This window comes from Oncorhynchus keta, chromosome 22 (genome assembly GCF_023373465.1).
Source record: "Oncorhynchus keta strain PuntledgeMale-10-30-2019 chromosome 22, Oket_V2, whole genome shotgun sequence".
Taxonomy (NCBI): Eukaryota; Metazoa; Chordata; class Actinopteri; order Salmoniformes; family Salmonidae; genus Oncorhynchus; species Oncorhynchus keta.
The window spans coordinates 40120927-40141979 of record NC_068442.1 but is presented as its reverse complement, the minus strand read 5'-3'; positions in this window follow the sequence as shown (position 1 = coordinate 40141979).

Sequence of the window (21053 nt, the reverse complement as noted above, 5' to 3'; positions counted from 1 at the left end):
GCTTGTCAGAGGCCGGATCCATGTAATAATCAAATGAGCAGCCCACTTCCAAAATGTTCTTCCCCCACAACATCACACACATACACACAATGAGCCGTGCATTTCTCATTGTGCCAGGCAAAGGAGGCTCTGAGGAGGAGGAAGGGGAGACCCATCCTACTCAGTGCATTTAATAAAATAAAAACAGTGAAACATTTTAAAAAGTTAGACTTTTTGGATAAAACTATACAAAATTCACTCCCGTTCAAAAGTTTGGGGTCACTTAGGAATGTCCTTGTTTTTGAAAGAAAAGCACATTTTTTTGTCTGTTAAAATAACATCAAATTGATCAGAAATACAGTGCAGACATTGTTAATGTTGTAAATGACTATTGTAGCTGGAAATGGCTGATTGTTAATGGAGTATCTACATAGGCGTACAGAGGCCCATTATCAGCAACCATCACTCCAGTGTTCCAATGGCACGTTGTGTTAGCTAATCCAAGTTTACAATTTTAAAAGCCTAATTGATCATTAGAAAACCCTTTTGCAATTATGCTAGCACAGCTGAAAACTGTTGTCCTGATTAAAGAAGCAACAACTGAGCAAGAGGACAAGTACATTAGAGTGTCTAGTTTGAGAAGCAAACACCACACAAGTCCTCAACTGGCAGCTTCATTGAATAGTACCCACAAAACACCAGTCTCAATGTCAACAGTGAAGAGGCGACTCCGGGTGGCAGAGTTTCAAAGAAAAAGACATATCTCAGACTGGCCAATAAAAATAAAAGATGAAGATGGGCAAAATAACACAGACACTGGACAGAGGAACTTTCATTCATAGGCTTGGTTGTAACAACCTCATGATGGGTCCAGGGAAAATGTGAGTATCATGTAGTAGCCTAAACCTATCCATGTTACATTGAGCTGAGTGAATGGAATATGAATGACCGTCATCCAACATGCCTTAATAGCAATAAGGCCATTTTCATAAAATATAAAAAATCTTCCTTAAATTTAAACAGCACCAATCGCAACTGGTGGCAGATTATTATGTTTAAAAGATCTGGCCATAGTCTACATGACTTCGTCTCTGCTCTGTCTCCAGACAAGCCAGCTCCAAGCCAGCTCCAAGCATTAGAAATACAATTCACAAGCCTGCCAACTGAAACCCAATCAAAGACAATCCACTTACCCCTAAACCCAGGCACTTGTTGATCAGATAATAATTGGATAGGGTGTGAGCAATATGGTTGAAACTTTCAGCCTATTGGGGGTGGGGGGATACGGTAATAAGTTATTTGCTGAGCCTTTCACATGCCAATGTGATAGCCAACGCCTCGTTCTTTCTATCTTTGCTCTGTGTTGGATAAACTGGCCCTGTCTGTGATTGTTTTCTCCACATCTGTCTCTGTCTCTGTTCCCCTCAGTTTTTTTAGCACAGTATAAAGATGTATGCATTTCCTCCTTCTCTTCACTCTGCCAAAAATAACAATGTTCTGCTAGCTTGTGAACAGGTGTGATAATGCTGTCAGCGGTTTCACCCTGCTCCCGTTTGCCCACATTAAACCTAGCTCTCTCAAATACAATGTTGTGTCGCCTTAGGAAATGCATTTCAAAACAGTCTTAACGGCACTGTAGTTACGTTTCTCTTCCTCAGTCAAAGGTGAAGGATGTAATATATCCTTGACTTCATCACCCATAGAGTAAATCAGTGTATTAACTTGAAATGCCACATTTTTCAAGTTTAGGCCTGAAGCTACTCTGTACCTTTCAAATCTATTTTGGCCCATTTTGAATGTCTCTGAGGGATTCGGCTACTTCAGCCACACTCTTTCAACGTGACACCATCATAGGAAGCCATCTTATGATGGATGCCATCTTTCCAACAAGTCAGTTGGTCAAATTTCTGCTGTTACTGTTAAAAGTGGAAATGTCTAGGAGCAACAACAGCTCAGCCACGAAGTGGTAGGCCACACAAGCTCACAGAATGGGACTGCCGAGTGCTGAATCTTAACGCTACAACATAGATGATTCCAACTTTGTGGCAACAGTTTGGGGAAGGCCCTTTCCTGTTTCAGCATGCCCCGGTGCACAAAGCGAGGTCCATACAAAAACGGATGGTTGATACCGGTGTAGAAGAACTTGACTGGCCTGCACAGAGCCCTGCCCTCAACTCCATCGAACACCTTTGTAATGAACTGGAACGCCGACTGCGAGCCAAGCCTAATCGCCCAACATCAGTGCCCAAACTCACAGATGCTCTCTTGTGGCTAAATGGAAGCAAGTCCCTGTAGCAATGTTACTACAACATCTAGTGGAAATCCATCCCAGAATAGTGGAGGCTGTAATTGTATTTATTTTATTTGACCTTTATTTAACTAGGCAAGTCAGTTAAGAACAAATCCTTATGTTCAATTACGGCCTAGGAACAGTGGGTTAACTGCCTGTTCAGGGGCAGAGTGACAGATTTGTACCTTGTCAGCTCAGGGGTTTGAACTTGCAACCTTCCGGTTACTAGTCCAACACTTTAACCACTAGGCTACCCTGCCACCCACTTACCCTGTCGCAGCAAAGGGGGGACCAATTCCATATTAATGCCCATGATTTTTCAGCAGCAGGAGACTAGTCAGGATCGAGGGAAAGATGAACGACGCAAAGTACAGAGATCGTTGATGAAAACCTACTCCAGAGCAACCTACTCCAGAGCACTCATCACCTCAGACTTGGGCAAAGGTTCACCTAACAGGACAACGGCCCTAAGCACACAGCCAAGAACAACGCAGGAGTTGCTTGGGGACATATCTCTGAATGTCCTTGAGTGGCCCAGCCAGAGCCCAGATTTGAACCCGATCAAAAATCTCTGTAGAGACTTGAAAATAGCTGTGCAGCGACGCTCCCCATCCAACCTGACAGAGCTTGAAAGGATCTGCAGAGGAGAATGGGAGAAACTCCCCAAATACAGGTGTGCCAAGTTTGTAGCATCATACCCAAGAAGACTCAAGGCTGTAATCACTACCAAAGGTGCTTCAACAAAGTACTGAGTGAAGGGTCTGAATACTTATGTATATGTGATATGTTATTTTACACATTTACATACATTTCTAAAAAATCAGTTTTTGCTTCGTCATTATGGTGTATTATGTGTAGATTGATGAGGAAAATGAACAATTTAATCAATTTTAGATTAAGGCTGTAATCAATTTTAGAGTAAGGCTGCTCTAGCATCTCAGTGCTAGAGGCATTACTGCAGTCCCTGGTTCGAATCCAGGATGCATCAGATCCAACTGTGATTGGGAGTCCCACGGGGTGGCGCACAATTGGCCCAGCATTACCAGGGTAGGCTGTCATTGCAAATAATAATTTGTTCTTAACTGACTTGCCTAGTTAAATAAAAGGTTAAAGATGGCTGGCTCAGTTGGTTAGAGTGCAGAGTTTATAACACTACAGTAGTGGGTTCAATTACCATGTGGGCAGAATGAGCTAAATTATTTTACTATCGTTATGGAAGACATAAGGCTGATAGAAAGAGAGGGGAGGGGAGTTGAGGGTATAGGCATGAGGCTGTATTGGAAGTGAGTGTTTGTTAGCATTTTTATTTACAGTGCCCATTTAAACTGTGCAGTCTGCAGCACTGGCCTTGGCTAGGTCTGTCTGTAGTTTTTCTCATGCAGCACTATTAAAAAGGGTACGAATTAAATTGAAAGAATGAGAGAAGGAGACAGAGCGAGAGAGGAGGAGAGAGAGAGGGAAAAGGGTGTGTAGAGGAAGGGGGAGGTAGAGATGGAGGCATAGATAGACCTCTCTCTCCATCCAGGCAAAGAATGAATAAGGCAGAATCTTTGAAGATAATTGTGTGTGTGTGTGTGTGTGTGTGTGTGTGTGTGTGTGTGTGTGTGTGTGTGTGTGTGTGTGTGTGTGTGTGTGTGTGTGTGTGTGTGTGTGTGTGTGTGTGTGTGTGTGTGTGTGTGTGTGTGTGTGTGTGTGTGTGTGTAGGGCAGATAAAGACATAGAGAAAGATTGTTATAAGGAGAGCAAGATAGAGGAGAGGAGAAAGAGTTTTGGGCTGAAAGACACGGGCTTAGGAATGAAAGGTTTTAATTCTCCTTCCCAGTTGGTAAGAATGAATGATTAAAGCCTCAAAAGATGAATGCGCGAAACGCTCATGGAACACCCTCGGAAAGCTCAAGACGTAAATGAAAGTGGATGAGGAACTCTCCAATAAAATCCATCAAACCCCAACCAGTCCATCTACAACTCTATACAAGCATATTAGGTGCTGCAATCGTTTCCCTGCGCAGTAATGTCGGAGTATGTCAGTCAGTGTAGATTGTACTGTATAGAAAGTGTTTTGAGGGTGAGAGTGAAACAGATGATCTCATCACTTACCGCTATAGCCTGGATTCTCTCCTGCTGTGACAGCCCCTCAGACATACTGCCAGAAAAAGAGAAACAATTGAAATGAGAGAAACGAGAGAGAGAGAGAGAGAGAGAGAGAGAGAGAGAGAGAGAGAGAGAGAGAGAGAGAGAGAGAGAGAGAGAGAGAGAGAGAGAGAGAGAGAGAGAGAGAGAGAGAGAGAGAGAGAGAGAGAGAGAGAGAGAGAGAGAGAGAGAGAGAGAGAGAGAGAGAGAGAGAGAGAGAGAGAGAGAGAGAGAGAGAAACAGAGACAGAGGTAGGAAGAGGGGGAGAGAGGGGAATGAAGGAAGGGTGGTAGAAAGAAGAAAAGGGTGGGTAGAGGAAGGGGGAAAAATAGAGAGAGAGAGAGGATGTTAAACACGGTTAACAAGAAACCCACAAGACAATTGGCCGTGAAGACAACATTCTGAAGACACAGCCAGTCTATTAGGTTTGTGGTCTTAAATACTATGGGTCTCTTTGCATTTGAAACATGTTGATGTTGAGAAGCATCCCATCCAGTCCCAGACGGGTGCATCCCATCCAGCACCATTCCATCCAGTCCCAGACTGTGTTGGTCAGGAGTGACCTTCCCCCCTCTGATAGCCCTGTTTGAAAGATGAGATGTACAACAATCCACGAGGGAACGCAGGAATGCCTGGCCTCCGCTACGGTCCTTCTCCACTGACCCAACACCCCCGCTACCCCAACATGTGTTGTCGCCCCCATATACTGTAACACACACCACCTGTAAAAATATCATGTGTTTTTCAGGGCTCCTAAGTGAAATATGCTTGGCTGATTGGCTTACAGTGGAGAGTGGTATGAGAAGCTGAGGGGGTAAGCGGAAAGAGTGGAAAGCGGGAGGTTATAATTTACAATGAGGGCCTTTATTTTAATTAACAAGGCGAGCCAGCAGAACTCAGCCTAGGACCATGTGTACCAGGCAAAAAAAGAGGACAAAATGTTTTATTGTTTCAAATTTCAAGTTTTATTTGTCACAAGCACAAATGCTTAATTTGTAAGCCCTAGCCAACAGTGTAGTATTCAATATCAAAATATTATGACTCATTTACTTTTTTAACCCAGAGAAATAAGAAATAAGAGAGGAAGAAATATACAGAGATATATACACATTTACAATGTGCAGGGATACTGGAGTATTGAGGTAGATGTAAATATGTAGGCAGCCATTAGGAGAAAGTGACTGGTAACAGCATTAATAATAATAACAATAGTAAACAGCATAGCAGCAGCATAAGTGGTGAGTGGGTGCCTGCGTGGTGGGGAGAGTGTCTACGTAAGTGTGAGGTGTGGGTGAGTGCAAGAGTGTCAGTGTAGGTGGATGGATATACATGTAAACAAGGCTGAAAAGCTGAAAAATGACTGGTAGCAGTATTATAGAAATAATTATGGTACTATACTAAATGGTAATATATACATGTAAACAGGGCTGAAAAGTGACTGGTAGCAGGAATATATAAATACGTATGATAATATACTAATGGTAATGTAAACAGGAGTAATAGTGACCAGTAGGATAAGAAATATATAGATACTACTGGTAATCAATAATCAATGAACAACAGTGTAGTGGTAGAAATAAGTCGAATCAATAATCATACTCAACATTTCTATAGGCTATGCAATTGCGCAAGAAAACAGAGTGACGGCCTCTACTAAAAAGAGGAGGATCCCATCAGCCTTCTCTAGGCTAGGCCTACTATATTTATTTCTCAACTTTCCTAATATTAAGCACATTGCTTATTTACAACAGGAGTATAGCCTACCTGGCTGCAGTGGTGTAAAGTACTTAAGTAGTACATTAAAGTAGTTTTACATAAGTAGATTTTTGGGTTATATACTATATATATATTACAATTTGACAACTTTTACTTCACTACATTCCTAAGGAAAATAATATACTTTTTACTTCATACACTTTCCCTGACACCCAAAAGTACTTTTTTGACAGGAAAATGGTCCAATTCACACAACTTATCAAGAGAATATCCCTGGTCATCCCTACTACCTCTTATTTTTTTTATATATATTTTTCTATTGTGGAATTAGGCATAATGGCAGGCTGTACAATTTCTCCTCTGGCCTTCACTATGGCCATGGAAGTCATCATCAGGGCATCGAGATGGGTGGTCGGCGGTGAGAGAACTAAGGAAGGGCTCCGTCTCCCACCTATCCGAGCATACATGGATGACATGACTATACTGACCACCACTGCAGCATGCACCAGGCGGCTACTTGCAAAACTGCAGGATAACATCAAGTGGGCCCGGATGAAAATCAAGCCAAGCAAATCTCGAAGAATCTCCATAGTCAAGGGACAGCTTAAAGATGTGAGGTTCTGCATTGGAGATGACCCGATACCAACGGTATCTGAGCAACCCATCAAGAGCCTGGGTAGATGGTACAACGAAAGCCTCCGGGATAAAGATCAAGTGCAGCAAGTAAGGCAGGACATCGCCGACGGTCTTGAGAACATCAACAAGACCCTACTACCTGGGAGGCTCAAGCTTTGGTGCCTACAGTTTGGACTTCTCCCCCGGGTAATGTGGCCACTCACCGTCTATGAGGTCCCAATAACAACAGTGGAGAAGATGGAGCGAACCATTACCTCAAACGTGAAGAAATGGCTGGGTGTCCCACGATGCCTGAGTAACATCGGCCTCTATGGCAAAGGGGTCCTTGAACTACCTCTTACAAGTCTAACGGAGGAGTACAAGTGCTCTAAAGTAAGACTTCAGATGACATTGAAGGACTCCAAAGACCAGACCATTAGCAAGGCTGCACCTCTCCTACAAACTGGACGGAAATGGACATCATCCAAGGCTGTGCAGCAAGCAACATCAGCCCTGAGACACCAAAACATTGTGGGGAATATCCAGCATGGAAGAGGCGGCTTTGGCCTGGCAGCAAGCAAACCAACGTTCCATAAGGCAACAACATCTGAACGCAGGAAGCTGGTGGTCGAGGAGGTGCGCAGACAGGAGGAGACTGCAAGAAGTGCAAAGGCTGTCTCTCTTGCTAAACAAGGGCAATGGACGCGGTGGGAAGGCCTGGAGAGGAGAAAGATCAACTGGAGTGAGCTTTGGCAAATGGAGGCAAGCAACATCAGCTTCATCATAAGAGCTGTTTATGATGTGCTTCCATCACCAAAAAATCTACATCAATGGTATGGCGAGGACTCGACCTGCCCCCTCTGCCCAGCTCCAGCGACTCTCAGGCATATAATGACAGGTTGCAAGACCAGCCTCTCACAAGGCCGCTACACCTGGAGGCACAATCAGGTCCTCAAGAGCCTGGCTGCAGCACTTGAGACCAAGAGGAGTGCAACCAATTCATTACCTCCAAAACAAGCAATCCCGTCAAAACAACAACATTCATCCGGGAGGGACAGAAAAGGCCCAAGTATCCTCCTACAAAGCCAGAAACTGGACACCTAGCCATGGCCCGGGACTGGAAGATGCTTGTCGATATTGGCCAGCAACTCATTTTTCCACCTGAGATTGCTTCTACCAACCTTAGGCCAGACATGGTACTCTGGTCCCCTTCACGAAAGGCTGTGTACATCATAGAGCTCACAGTCCCGTGGGAAAACTCTGTTGCAGAGGCCTACGAGCGTAAGAAACTGCGTTACACAGAGTTGGCAGCAGACGCAACTCAGCGTGGCTGGAATGCAAAGGTCTGGCCAGTTGAAGTGGGATGCAGAGGTTTCGTGGCTTCTTCCATCATCAGGTTGCTGAAAGAACTTGGAATCTATGGACAGGCTCTGCGGCAGACCGTCAGAGCAGTTTCTCAAGCAGCTGAAAGAGGCAGCCAGTGGATCTGGATCAAACGGAAGGACCCTTGCTGGGCTATAACTTCATGACCCCCACCCCCACCTGAGAACCCAATTCAGATCCCTCCAACTTGAGGAGGGCATATGAGGTATGCGGTCAGCTGTATGGCTGGCTCAGGGAAGAGGACGCCCCTGCCTTGCATAGTCCCGTGGGACATCTTAATTGGGCATGGGACACAAGCTAAGGCTTGATTACCCTTTAGCTGGCCACCTTTGATGAGGGTGTTTAGTGATTAAAGGCCGAAACACCCACTGATTCGAAGGCACACTACTGAGGATGTGTCCCAAAATTGACATCTTACCCCAGTCTAAGAAATAAACCTCCCATGCCACTCTGTCAACATCACGGCAAATCTCATGTGAGTGCATTCCATCTATTGGCACAATGGACAGTTTTTAACATCTTTTATGATTCTTTTGACTGTACATTTGTTTATGTGTAACTCTGTGTTGTTGTTTTGTCGCACTGCTTTGCTTTATCCTGGCCAGGTCGCAGTTGTAAATGAGACCTTGTTCTCAACTGGCCTACCTGGTTAAATAAAGGTGAAATAAATAAATAAAGAAATAAATATCTGGAAGACTCACTAAACACATGCTTGGTTTGTAAATGAATGTCAGTGTGTTGTAGTGTACCCCTGGCAATCCATGAATGTAAAAAAAATTAAAAGAACATTGTCCTGTCTGATTTGCATAATATAAGTGTCACGCCTTGGGTCATTGTATTTTGTGTTTTCGTTATATATTTGGTCAGGCCAGGGTGTGACATGGGTTTATGTTATATTGTATTTTCGTATTGGGGTTTGTAGTATTTGGGATCGCGGCTGATTAGGGGTGTTGTATAGGCTTGGCTGCCTGGGGCGGTTCTCAATCAGAGTCAGGTGATTTCTCGTTGTCTCTGATTGGGAACTGTATTTAGGTAGCCTGGTTTCGCTTTGTATTTTGTGGGTGATTGTTCCTATCTCTGTGTAGTTTCACCAGATAGGCTGTAATTAGGTTTCATGTTCCGTTTGTTGTTTTGTATCGTTATTTCATGTGTCACTTTTCTATTAAAAAGTCATGAGTAACCACTACGCTGCATTTCGGTCCGACTCTCTTTCTACAAACGAAGAACGCCGTTACAATAAGGAATTTGAATTTATTAAATCATTTAACTTTTGACACTTAAGTACATTTTAGCAATTTCATTTACTTGTGATACTTAAGTATACTTCAAACCAAATACTTTTAGACTCTTACTCAGTGGGTATTTTACTGTGAGAAAAACATTTTTTTCCCTCTGCCACTGTTTCGATGTAGGTGCATGATAATGGTCCATTTTAAATCAAAACAAATTTCACTCATATATTATTTTACTAAATCAAGAATGGTCTGATGGGTGACAATATTAGCCTATCACCTGTGACTGATGCCCAGCATAAAAAAATGCCTTTTTTCTCAACTTTTCAAATCATATTCGCACAGTTTCAAGTTTGGGGAAGATAATTTTCACCATAAAAATGCACCTTTATAATAAAAGCATTACATGCATAATTGCATTTGTCGTCACATTTGATAATGGTGTTTTCCGCTAATGGAACATTTGCCCTTATAGCCTACTACCATGTGTGCATTGCTGCACTTATAATGTGAAGAAACAGCCTAATAGTTTATCAATATTTTAAGCCAAACTTTCTAACTGTTGCATCAGCCACATTGGGTAAAAAGTTTTACATTTTTAGATGCTAGTAGTTGTATTAATTTGGGATCTATCGCATCCCCCAACTGTCCCAGACTATGTTTGGAATAGAATAGGCCAACTTTTGCACTATGGTGGACAGTAGATTGACATAGACTAGAGCTTTTGCTGTTTGTTAGGCCTACTCCTCTTGTTGGCTGACGATAAGTAAATGTGGACAGTGCTTCCAATATCTTCGATATGCACCTCGAAATTGGATAAGGACACGCGCAGTTGCATCCCCGATGTGTCCGTTTTCACTTGTAGCCTGTGAGAAAGACCCCATCACGTGATGGAGAGGCATGTGAGTGAGAGGTGATTTGGAGCGCACAGCACTCTGGGCCAAGGGCACAACAGCCACTGGCGGTAAAAGGCCTGGATTTTTTTTAGTGTGTATTATGGCCACACAAAGGGGATACCGTCATAAAATTCTAGGCATTATCGAGTGCTTGTCAAATTGTAATTGAGTGAACGATGTACTGTGTACAGCCCGTGCAAAAAAACTAAGTAGAGCTCATGCTTTTCAAGTTACTTTTTTCATATCATCATTAGAGTTTTTGGGAACAAGAATGATGGTAGTCAGCTTGAAACATGTGGGGATAACAGACATGGACAAGGAGAGGTTGAAAATGGGATGCTCCCTTTGAAAATTCTGTGATATATGCAAAACACAGGTGTTTGCGTCGATGCTATGTCTCTGGGACTAAATGCTATTAGCGTATCACATGTGGCTCATCTTAGATGCTACACTAGGCTAATGCTATTGCTTTGTGTGGCTTCGACTGCTAGGCCTGAGTATGCAGAGTTCAGCAGTGCTGCATCATGTAGATGGCTGTATTGTCTGAGGAAAATGAGTATCTACCAATAAGTAAAGGCTATCCACCAATAAGTAAAGGCTATCCACCAATAAGTAAAGGCTATCTACCAATAAGTAGAAGCTACCCACCAATCTGTACAGGCTAGGTTTGATGGAGGCTGTTGGAGTGGCTACAGTACATCAGGAGATAAACTAATTCATCTGAGTAGAAACCTTCAGAGCGCGAGTGGGTCAAAGTGTAGTGGTGAATCGATTACATAACCTTGCATTATTAATGTGTAAAACCAACCATTTAGACTGGATTTTTTTTGTTCCTTCCCAGCTGCAGCTCGGAATTCTCTAAAAACATCACACGCTAATGTTCTCACTGTCACATGCACATTTTCATGAAGTGCCAACAACGGCAGAAGGGTTCTGGTTTTGGTCAGCCCTCAAAGAGAGGCTTGTTCCTGTTCAACAGGCATTGATTCGTTTTCATTTTTTTTTATCCCATAAATGAATTGTTATGTTGCCCAATATTAGCCCTTGAAGCTTTTTGTCATTAGAAATAGGATGATGAATGCATCAATATGAGGCCAAACAAAATGGCTGTGGTAAATTGCTGTGGGAATGTTCAAACTTCTAGGATCAACACACATTTGGTTTTAATGCCTCTGGGGGTATTGCAGAGCACTGGTCAATTTCACTCATGAATACTGACCATTAACTGGTGCATCATGTCCAGCCCTTTTCATTACACGTGAACATTTCATTGGAGGTGAATCTGAGGGCACTGTTACCTGATGTGTTTGTGTGTGAGAATGTGTGTGTGCGTGCATGCTTTCTTGCAAGCGTGTATGTGAGGGGGTTGTATGTGGGTGCATTCCAGAAGAGGACCTGTCAAAGCACCAGTAAAACTGCACTGCTGCAACACGCTGAGCTCCATAGGGGCCTACAGGAGCTATATACAGATGGGGGGCTTAAGGGATCACACCTCAAATTTGACAGGGAGTCATTAATAGTGATATTACTAGTGACACTAATGACATCACTTCATACTACACACTCTAAGAAGAAACGGGTTCCAAAAGAGTTCTTTGCAGAGGGATATGGTTCTACCAAAAACCATTTTGCTCAGAAGAACCCTTTTTGGAAGACAAGTCTTCATTGTAATGCAAAGGGTTCTACCTAGAAACTTTAACATCATAAGAGCCATTTTGGAAGAAAGGGTTCTTTGATGATTCTTTGGGAGGCAAGAATAATTATTTGGAAGGCAAGAAGGGTTCTACATAGAACCATATATAATATTTCCCAGCATGCTCTATTTGAGTGAGAATTTCAGAATGTTTTGTTATGCTGTAATTTCTGTGTTTTTGCATTTACAGTGATTGGTTAATAGATTTTATGCTACACAAAAATAGCATAATACAGTTTAATACAGTCCATAATACAGTCCAATCTGTTGGATTTATTGCACCCGTAATTTAGGTTGTTCAAGTTTAGATGGTTGAGGTAGTGTCAGTAATTCATCTTCCCTACACTGGCAGTCATTCTGAATGCAATATGTGGGTGATTAACAATTCCACTTGTTGGATATCCTAACACTGTCTGGATTCCGATCAATAGGAATTACAAATCAATTTGCCAACCAGCATAATGTAACTTGCAGGCCTGATGTCTGTAAACCAGGAGATTCCTGACACCAGGAGATAGTCTACACTCGGTTTGTTGCTTTTATGAAATCGTTTTCATTAAATCGTTTTTTAATCATAGCTAAATTTGTATTGCTACGCGATCTGCAATGCGGTCAGCCTTTACATCTGGGACAGCAAGTTTGTGTTCCTGTTAAGTAGCAGTTAGCCTGCTCCATTTTCATGATGGCTAGCAGCTAAGGCTAGCAGTGCTAACCCACCAGTGCTTTTATCCACAGCTGAGCACAAATACTTCAGGTGTGAAATGAATTCCACACAAGATGAAGATAAGGTGGAACTGGAAAATGGACAGAGATTTGTCTGCCCTAAATTCAGCATACACCATCGAGCAGCTTAGGGAAGAGATCCTTCGGCTGTTAGCTCGGCTGTGAGAAAAGAACAATCTGCTTTTAATAGTACACCGACTTTGCTGTAACCCAGGCAAACCGAATCTCAGTTTTAAATGCCTGATAGCAAAGCTGTCGGTGAGTTGGGCAGGGTTGATCTGTCCCAATCCAACAGACAGATATTCAGCTCAACTCCGCAGCCCATGGGACACTGGACACTCGCAAGGCGTAAGAGATCGGGGAGGCAGTCTGGCCACCCTTCATCTATCCAAGAAGATCTGATCCAGCTTTCAAACAGCTTTTCCCAGCTTGAGACGGATCTACTAGCCCCGGGAGTCAGCACAGATCCTGGCCGCCATAGTTCAGAAGATCACTTCCCCATCGGAATCCATCACGACCACCATCAATGTGGGCAGCCGATACTGAGAGATTTTGGCTTGCCTACGATCTGTTGACCGACCAAGGTCCTCTGTCACCCAGGAGCCATTGTCCATGACATCAACTCCCTCTAGGAGCCCGACGCAAATTATATACTGCTTTCTCGGGAACAGGCCCAGATCCCCGTGATTTGCGTGAAGAGGAGGTGGAGAAAAAGGGTCCGGAAGGTGGGCTGCCTTCTGATAATTCAGGCGCGATCAAATAAACCCCCACTTCCTTCCATTCTGCTAGCAAACGTGCAATCTCTGGAGAATTAAATAGATGACCTACATGGAAGTTAAAACTACCAACGGGACATTCAAAACTGTAATATCTTATGCTTCACGGAGTCGTGGCTGAATGGCGACACTATCAACATACAGCTGGCTGGTTATACGGTGCACCGTCAGGATAGAACAGCGGTGTCTGGTAAGACAAGTGGCGTGGAACGATGTATTTTGTAAATAACAGCTGGTGCACAATATCTAAGGAAGTTTTGAGCTATTGCTCGCTTGAGGTAGAGTATCTCATGATAAGCTGTAGACCACACTATCTACCTAGAGAGTTTATCTGTATTTTTTTTTGCAGCTGTTTACATACCACCACAGTCAGAGGCTGGAACTAAGATTGCATTGAATGATCTGTATTCCGCCATAAGCAAACAAGAAAACGCTCACCCATAGGCGGCGCTCCTAGTAGCCAGGGACTTTAATGCAGGGAAACTTAAATCTGTTTTGCCAAATTTCTATCAGCATGTTAAATGTGCCACCAGAGGGACAACAACTCTGGACCACCTTTACTCCACACAGAGACATATACAAAGCTCTCCCTCGCCCTCCATTTGGAAAATCTGACTATAATTCTATTCCCCTGATTCCTGCTTACAAGCAAAAATAAAAGCAGGAAGCATCAGTGACTAGATCAATAAAAAAAACTGGTCAGATGTATCCAGGGGGGTACCGGTACAGAGTCAATGTGTTAGTTGAGGTACACCACATCAGTCATGTACGTACATACCCCAACCAGAAGCCATGGATTACAGGCAACATCTGCTCTGAGCTAATGGCTAGAGCTGCCGCTTTCAAGGAGCGGGACTCTAACCCGAAGCTTATAAGAAATCACGCTAAGCCCTCTGACTAACCATCAAACAGGCAAAGTGCCAATACAGGACTAAGATCGAATCATATTACACCGGCTCAGATGCTCGTCGGATGTGGCAGGGCTTGCAAACAATTACAAACTACAAAGGGAAGCACAGCTGAGAGCTGCCTAGTGTCATCAGCCTGCTAGACTACTTCTATGCTCGCTTCGAGGCAAATAACACTGAAACATGCATGACAGCACCAGCTGCTCCGGAAGACTGTGTGATCACGCTCTCCGCAGCCGATGTGAGTAAGACCTGTAAAAAGGTCAACATTCACAAAGCCGCAGGGCCAGACGGATTACCAGGACGTGTAATGCGAGCATGCGCTGAACAACTGGCAAGTGTCTACACTGACATTTTCAACGTCTCCCTGTCCGAGTCTGTAACAGCAACCTGTTTCAAGCAGACCACCATAGTACCTGTGCCCAAGAAAACTAAGTTAACCTGCCAAAATGACTACCGACTCGTAACACTCATGTCTGTAGCCATGAAGTGCTTTGAAAGGCTGGTCATGGCTCACAACACCATCATCCCAGAAACCCTAGACCCACTCCAATTTGCATACTGCCCCAACAGATATTTTCCCACCTGGACAAAAGGAAAAACAATGTGAGAATGCTATTCATTGATTACAGCTCAGCGTTCAACACCATAGTGCCCTCAAAGCACATCAATGAGCTAAGGACCCTGGGACTAAACACTTTCCTCTGCAACTGGATCCTGGATTTCCTGATGGGCCGCCCCCAGGTGGTAAGGGTTGGTAATAACACATCCGATACACTGATCCTCAACACAGGGGCTCCTCAGGGGTGTGTACTCAGTCCCCTCCTGTACTACCTGTTCATTCATGACTGCAAGGCCAGGCACGACTCCAACACCATCATTAAGTTTGATGATGACAACAGTGGTAGGCCTGATCACCGACAACGACGAGACAGCCTTTATGGAGGAGGTCAGAGACCTGGCCGTGTGGTGCCAGGACAACAACCTCTCCCTCAACGTGATCAAGACAAAGGAGATGATTGTGGACTACAGGAAAAAGAGGAAACTAACATGGTCCAAACACACCATGACATTCGTGTTGAGGGCACGACAAAATCTATTCCCCCTCAGGAGGTTCCTCAGATCTTCAAAAGGTTCTACAGCTGCACCAGAGAGCATGTTGACTGGTTGCATCACTGCCTGGTATGGCAACTGCTTGGCCACTGACCGCAAGGCACTACAGAGGGTAGTGCGAATGGCCCAATACATCACTGGGGCCAAGCTTCCTGCAATCCAGGACCTCTATTCCAGGCAGCGTCAGAGGAGGGTACTAAAAATTGTCAAAGACTCCAGCAACCCTAGTCATAGACTGCTCTCTCTGCGATCGCACGGCAAGTGATACCAGAGCGCCAAGTCTAGTTCCAAGAGGCTTCTAAATAGCTTCTAACCCCAGGTCATAAGTCTCCTAAACACCTAAGCAAATGGTTTGCATTACACCCCCCCCCCCCCACACACACACACTTTTACACCGCTGCTACTCTTTGTTGTTATCATCTATGCATAGTCACTTGAATAACTCTACCTACATGTACATATTACCTCAACTAACCGGTGCCCCTGCACATTGACTCTGTACCGGTACCCCCCTGTATATGGTCTCGCTATTGCTATTTTACTGCTGCTCTTTAATTACTTGTTACTTTTATCTGTATTTTTTTAAACTGCAATGTTGGTTAGGGGCTTGGAAGTTAAGCATTTCAATGTAAGGTGTTCACCTGTTCTATTCGGCGCATGTGACTAATAACAGTTGATTTGATATGATGGGAAGTTTGATATGTGCTCTAGCCTACCACGCAAAGGCAATATGGATTTCTCTGGTTGACACGGACATGCTCAGGAAAGTGATACCACAACTTAAGCTTTCTACTTGCCTACTCAAACCTATCCCCATCACATTCTTCAAAACAGTTTTTAATTGCATACATGAAGAAGTGCAAGCTATTGTTAATCACTCCCTGTTCACAGGCACTTCCCCCACTGCATTAAAACTGCTATGGTGAAAAGTAATCTAGATGCTTCAGCTCTTAGCAATTTTCAGCCAATCTCAAATCTTCAATTCTTAAGCAAAATTGTGTAGAAATTGGTTTTCAAATATCTAAATAGTGCCAAATGTATTTTTTTTAAAAATCCAATCTGGTGTTCGTGCCCACCACAGCACAGAGACAGCCTTAGTTAAAATAGTAAATTATCTTAGAGCCAACACAGATAACAAACAGCTCTCTGTCCTTGTACTCTTAGATTGAAGTGCTGCATTCAATACCTTTGACCATGATGTCCTTCTGGACAGACTGGAGAGGTGGGATCGCCTCTCTGGTCCAGTTCTAAATTGGTTTAGGACCTATTTAAGCGGTCACAGGTTTTTTTGTCACCCTTGGCAGCATTATCAGAAAACACAGCACTGATTTTCACAGCTACGCAGCCGATACACAGCTTTATATATTTCTGTGTCACCAGAGGATTTTTAGCTCCATGGATAAATTATTAGACTGTATTAGTGATTTAAATCTTGGATGGGTCACAACTTCCTCCAGCTAAAGACTGAGGTACTTATTGTTAGAGCCAAAGCAAAGAGAGAGAATGTAGCTTCACATTTTATTTATTTATTCACGGGCAATAAAGATAACACACCAGGTTTAAAACCTAGGTGTTATTTTAGATTCTGAACAAAACGTTGAACGTGACCAAAATAGGTTTTTACCACCTGAGGAACATTGCTGGCATTGGGCGGCAGGTAGCCTAGTGGTTAGAGTGTTGGGCAGGTAACTGAAAGGTTGGAAGATCAAATCCCTGAGCTGACAAGGTAGAAATCTGTCATTCTGCTCTTGAATAAGGTAGTTAACCCACTGTTCCTAGGTCATCATTGAAATATGAATTTGTTCTTAACTGACTTGCCTAGTTAAATAAAGTTTTTTTTTTTAAATGCTGACGAGTGACTGTTTCTCTCTCTGCTGATGCAGAGAGACTTCTCCATGCTTTTATTATAAGCAGGCTTGACAACTGTAAAGCACTCCTGTCTGGTCTACTCAAGAAAGCCATTGGTCAACTGCAAAACATACACAATGCTGCAGCACGGGTACTTACTAAAGACGAGATGGAGAGAACACATTACACCGGTTTTAAGGTCTCTGCACTGGCAGCCTGTGAGTTTTACAATTCATTTTGAGATTCTTCTATTGGTTTTTAAATCAGTCCATGATTGTGCAGCCCAATACATGTCAGATGTGCTTTAAGTTATGTACCCAGTAGGTCCCTCGGGTCCTCTGGCACTGGCCTTTTAACTATCCCAAAGCCTAGGACCAAGAGGCATGGAGAGGCAGCCAGAGAACCTGAGGAGGGCTGAAACGTAGAACATATGTAAACATATTTTTAGCTTTGCTTTTCCTTAGGGTGCTTTTTAGTCATTCAGTTTGTGTCATTCTTTAGTTGTTTATCTTATGTTTGTTGTGTAGTAAATATTTCAGCTTTTATTTTCATTGTTTTTTATTCATTTTTTCATGTAAAGCACATCCATGTCTGAAATGTGCTGTATAACTAAAGCTTGATTTCATTTGATTTGACCACTGTGTTAGGGTATAACTAGGGCCTCAAAGAAAGGCATTATGATATATGTAATAAATTGTCATAAATAAAGGCTGGTGGAACCGTTCATAGAGGGTTCTAGGAAGGGTTCTCGGGAGAACCCTTTATAGAAGGTTTTAGGCAGAACCATATACAGGGGGTTATTTGAAAAACCCTGCATAGATGGTCCTAGATAGAACACTCTGCAAAGGGTTTTACCCAGCAACAAAAAGGTTTCCCCTATGAGGACAAACCAAAGCGCCCTGTATGGTTCTACATAGAAAACGTTTTTCTTAGAGTGCAGTATATTGTTCAGATATAGAGATATACATATTGTGACGACCCTGGGTTTATAAGCGCGGAAATCGACCCGGCCACTCGAGCATGCTTTTCGCTTTTTTTTCATGCACAGTCGATAGCGCGCCGGACCTTGGGGTCGAAGGTCAAAGGTTCGAGACCTGCTCCCTGCTGTTCATTACAGTATATTCCATGGATATTTTTAAACTACTGTGTTTCCACTTACAGTAAATTGTGAAATTCTATGTGGTATTGGATCTTAGTCATACTTCTGTTGGAGGTGCTAACAGTAGTGCTGCCTGTATATTATTGTTGTATCATTATTGTTTATGCTTAGACCAGTTTGGCATCCCTGGATCCATTCCACATACCGGAATCCTACTCCTTGGGAACACTGCAGGCTTTTCAAGGATTCAAATTTCCCCTCAGAATCAGTGATTTCGGGATATGTACTCTGGAGTCTGGTGTCAGTGATAGCAAGGACAATGACACAGTTCTGTGTGTGGGAAACAAAAAATATCATGTGAAATATGTCCACTCAGATTAGATGAGGCAGGTAAAAAGTTAAAGGGAGATGGGGAAATTAGTGAGCACAGGTGCAGAGTCACTTCAAATACTAAGAGATGTGTTCCGCTTAGTTGATGTGGTCTGGGGATTTCTAGAGGGCGTGGTGCTATGCTGAGTGCTTCATAATAACAATTCAGAAACCAAAGCATAAACCGAACAGTTTCTTCAGCAAGATACTTGGTCAAATATGACAGAATGATGAGCTTCCTTTTAAAAGAAATGCAGTGTTAGTGCAGAGGCACCTACGATCACTAGCAATGTAATAATACACATTTTACGCTGATTTCTTTGCCATTTCTCTGTATCCTTCCTGAGAAAAAAACAGCTCATTGAGAATAAGGAATCTAAGGCATCTATTCTGTATTTCCAAAGAAATCAAACACACAAATGAGCTGAAACATATGTTTTTCCTCCCAGGCAGAGAGTATGTCTAGCTGGACCAGCCTATTTTACTCTCCTTCTGTTTCCACTGTAAGGTCTTCAATTCAAGGCCCTACACTTCACTGGTCAGGCGTTCTGTTTTGAAAGCAGGGCTGAGTATGTCTTGCTGTCACGCCCCCAAAAAAAAAAACATGCAGGCGGGTGACAAAGAGAAGCTTTACGGCTTCATGACCAACACCACTGTCCCTCGCAATGACAGAAAATATTCTGCAGAGTCGGCAAAGGGAAGCTCTAGAGAGCCTGATTCACCCTGATTGGCTCTAGTCTGCAGTGTAATGTGATCGAGGCCAACGGGCATATCCTGTCCCTCGTCACATGGAGGGAGACGTGCGGGACACAGACACAGTGACAGGCTGGGTGGGGTCACATCATGCAGACCGACAATGAGACAGTAAAAAATAAGGACTTGGGGTTTTTTCTATCCCCAAACACAACACTGTGGCACTTCCTCCAACACCCTCTACAAGCAGCAACAGAAGGAAGGGGCACGGAGTCAGACACCACTACTAATCTCAACAAATAGTATTGCCCTGCTGGCCTGCTGAGAATAGGGTGGGGTACTTGCACTGAATACACATAAATCTAGTCTTTATTTAGGTTGGTAAAATATCTCATTTTAGTGACTTTACAACAGCTTATCTGGTCCTACAAAAGCTATTAAGCTATTGGTAACATGGTTAACCAATTTGGATTTTGTTGTTAGAACATTACATAATCAAAATGTGTTGTTGACAAAATAATGAAAATGGCTGTCTGTTAGCCTCAATAAATAGACAACATTTGCTGTAGTTTAACATGTTTTTGCATGTATAGATAATTTTTTTATTTGACATGACTTGAAAAAACGCATGACTCGACATGACTTGCTCTTAGAATGTGCGACTTGGACCTGACTCTTTCTACTTGGGACTCGACTTGAGACTCAGACCTTGTGACTTGAGACTTGCTTGTGACTCGAATAACAATGATTTGGTCCCACCTCTGGTAAGCCATTACGGTGCCATCAACATCTATGAACAACAATAATGAAAGAAGAGAAATGGAGACAGACGGTGATGTAACACCATTAACTAATAAGCCTCATGGGGAAGGTGTGTCCCGGTGTTGTGGCTGCTACTGTCAGTACACTCTGTACTCTAGGTGAGGGTTGCAATATTCCTTAAAAAGGTTCCAAGGGTTTTCATGAATCCCAATTGGAGGATTCCCAAAATCACAAGTGAATAAACAGAGAAAGAATCCTTAAACTGGGAATCATTCAGCTGAAATTTCTGAAAGAAAAATAAAACAGGGAATATGGGGAAAGCTTTTCTGAAAAAAACAGGGAATTTGGGGAAAGTTTCCTGAATTTTGTCCGAGCCTCGACCACCATCTCCACAGGACAATAGAGGTTCCAACTCAAACCCTCAATAGGCTAATGTGGTGTACCCTGATAAAGTCCACACAGATAAATAATCCGTGCCCAATAAAACCATGAGGAAATGTCACCACTGACAAGTTCAGGGCTCATGGATGATCAATTTAACCTTTAAGCATGAAGAAGACAGAGGAAAATATCCCAAAGCTGATGGATGAATTTGCTTCCTGGCTGTGAGCAGATTACAAGGTTCATTTTGTAAAATGAAAGGAAGGTGTTGAAAGCGCTACACTCCTAAATCAGTTCCGGTTGTCACGATATTTGACCTTTTACTATTGTGTATTTCAAAATGAAATTGTAGCCATTTCAAAAATGCTCTTGAATACTTTTGTCTAGAAATAGTTACAATTGTTTATTGTTCAGGAACAGTGTGTGTTGGATTTGTCTAATTTCAAA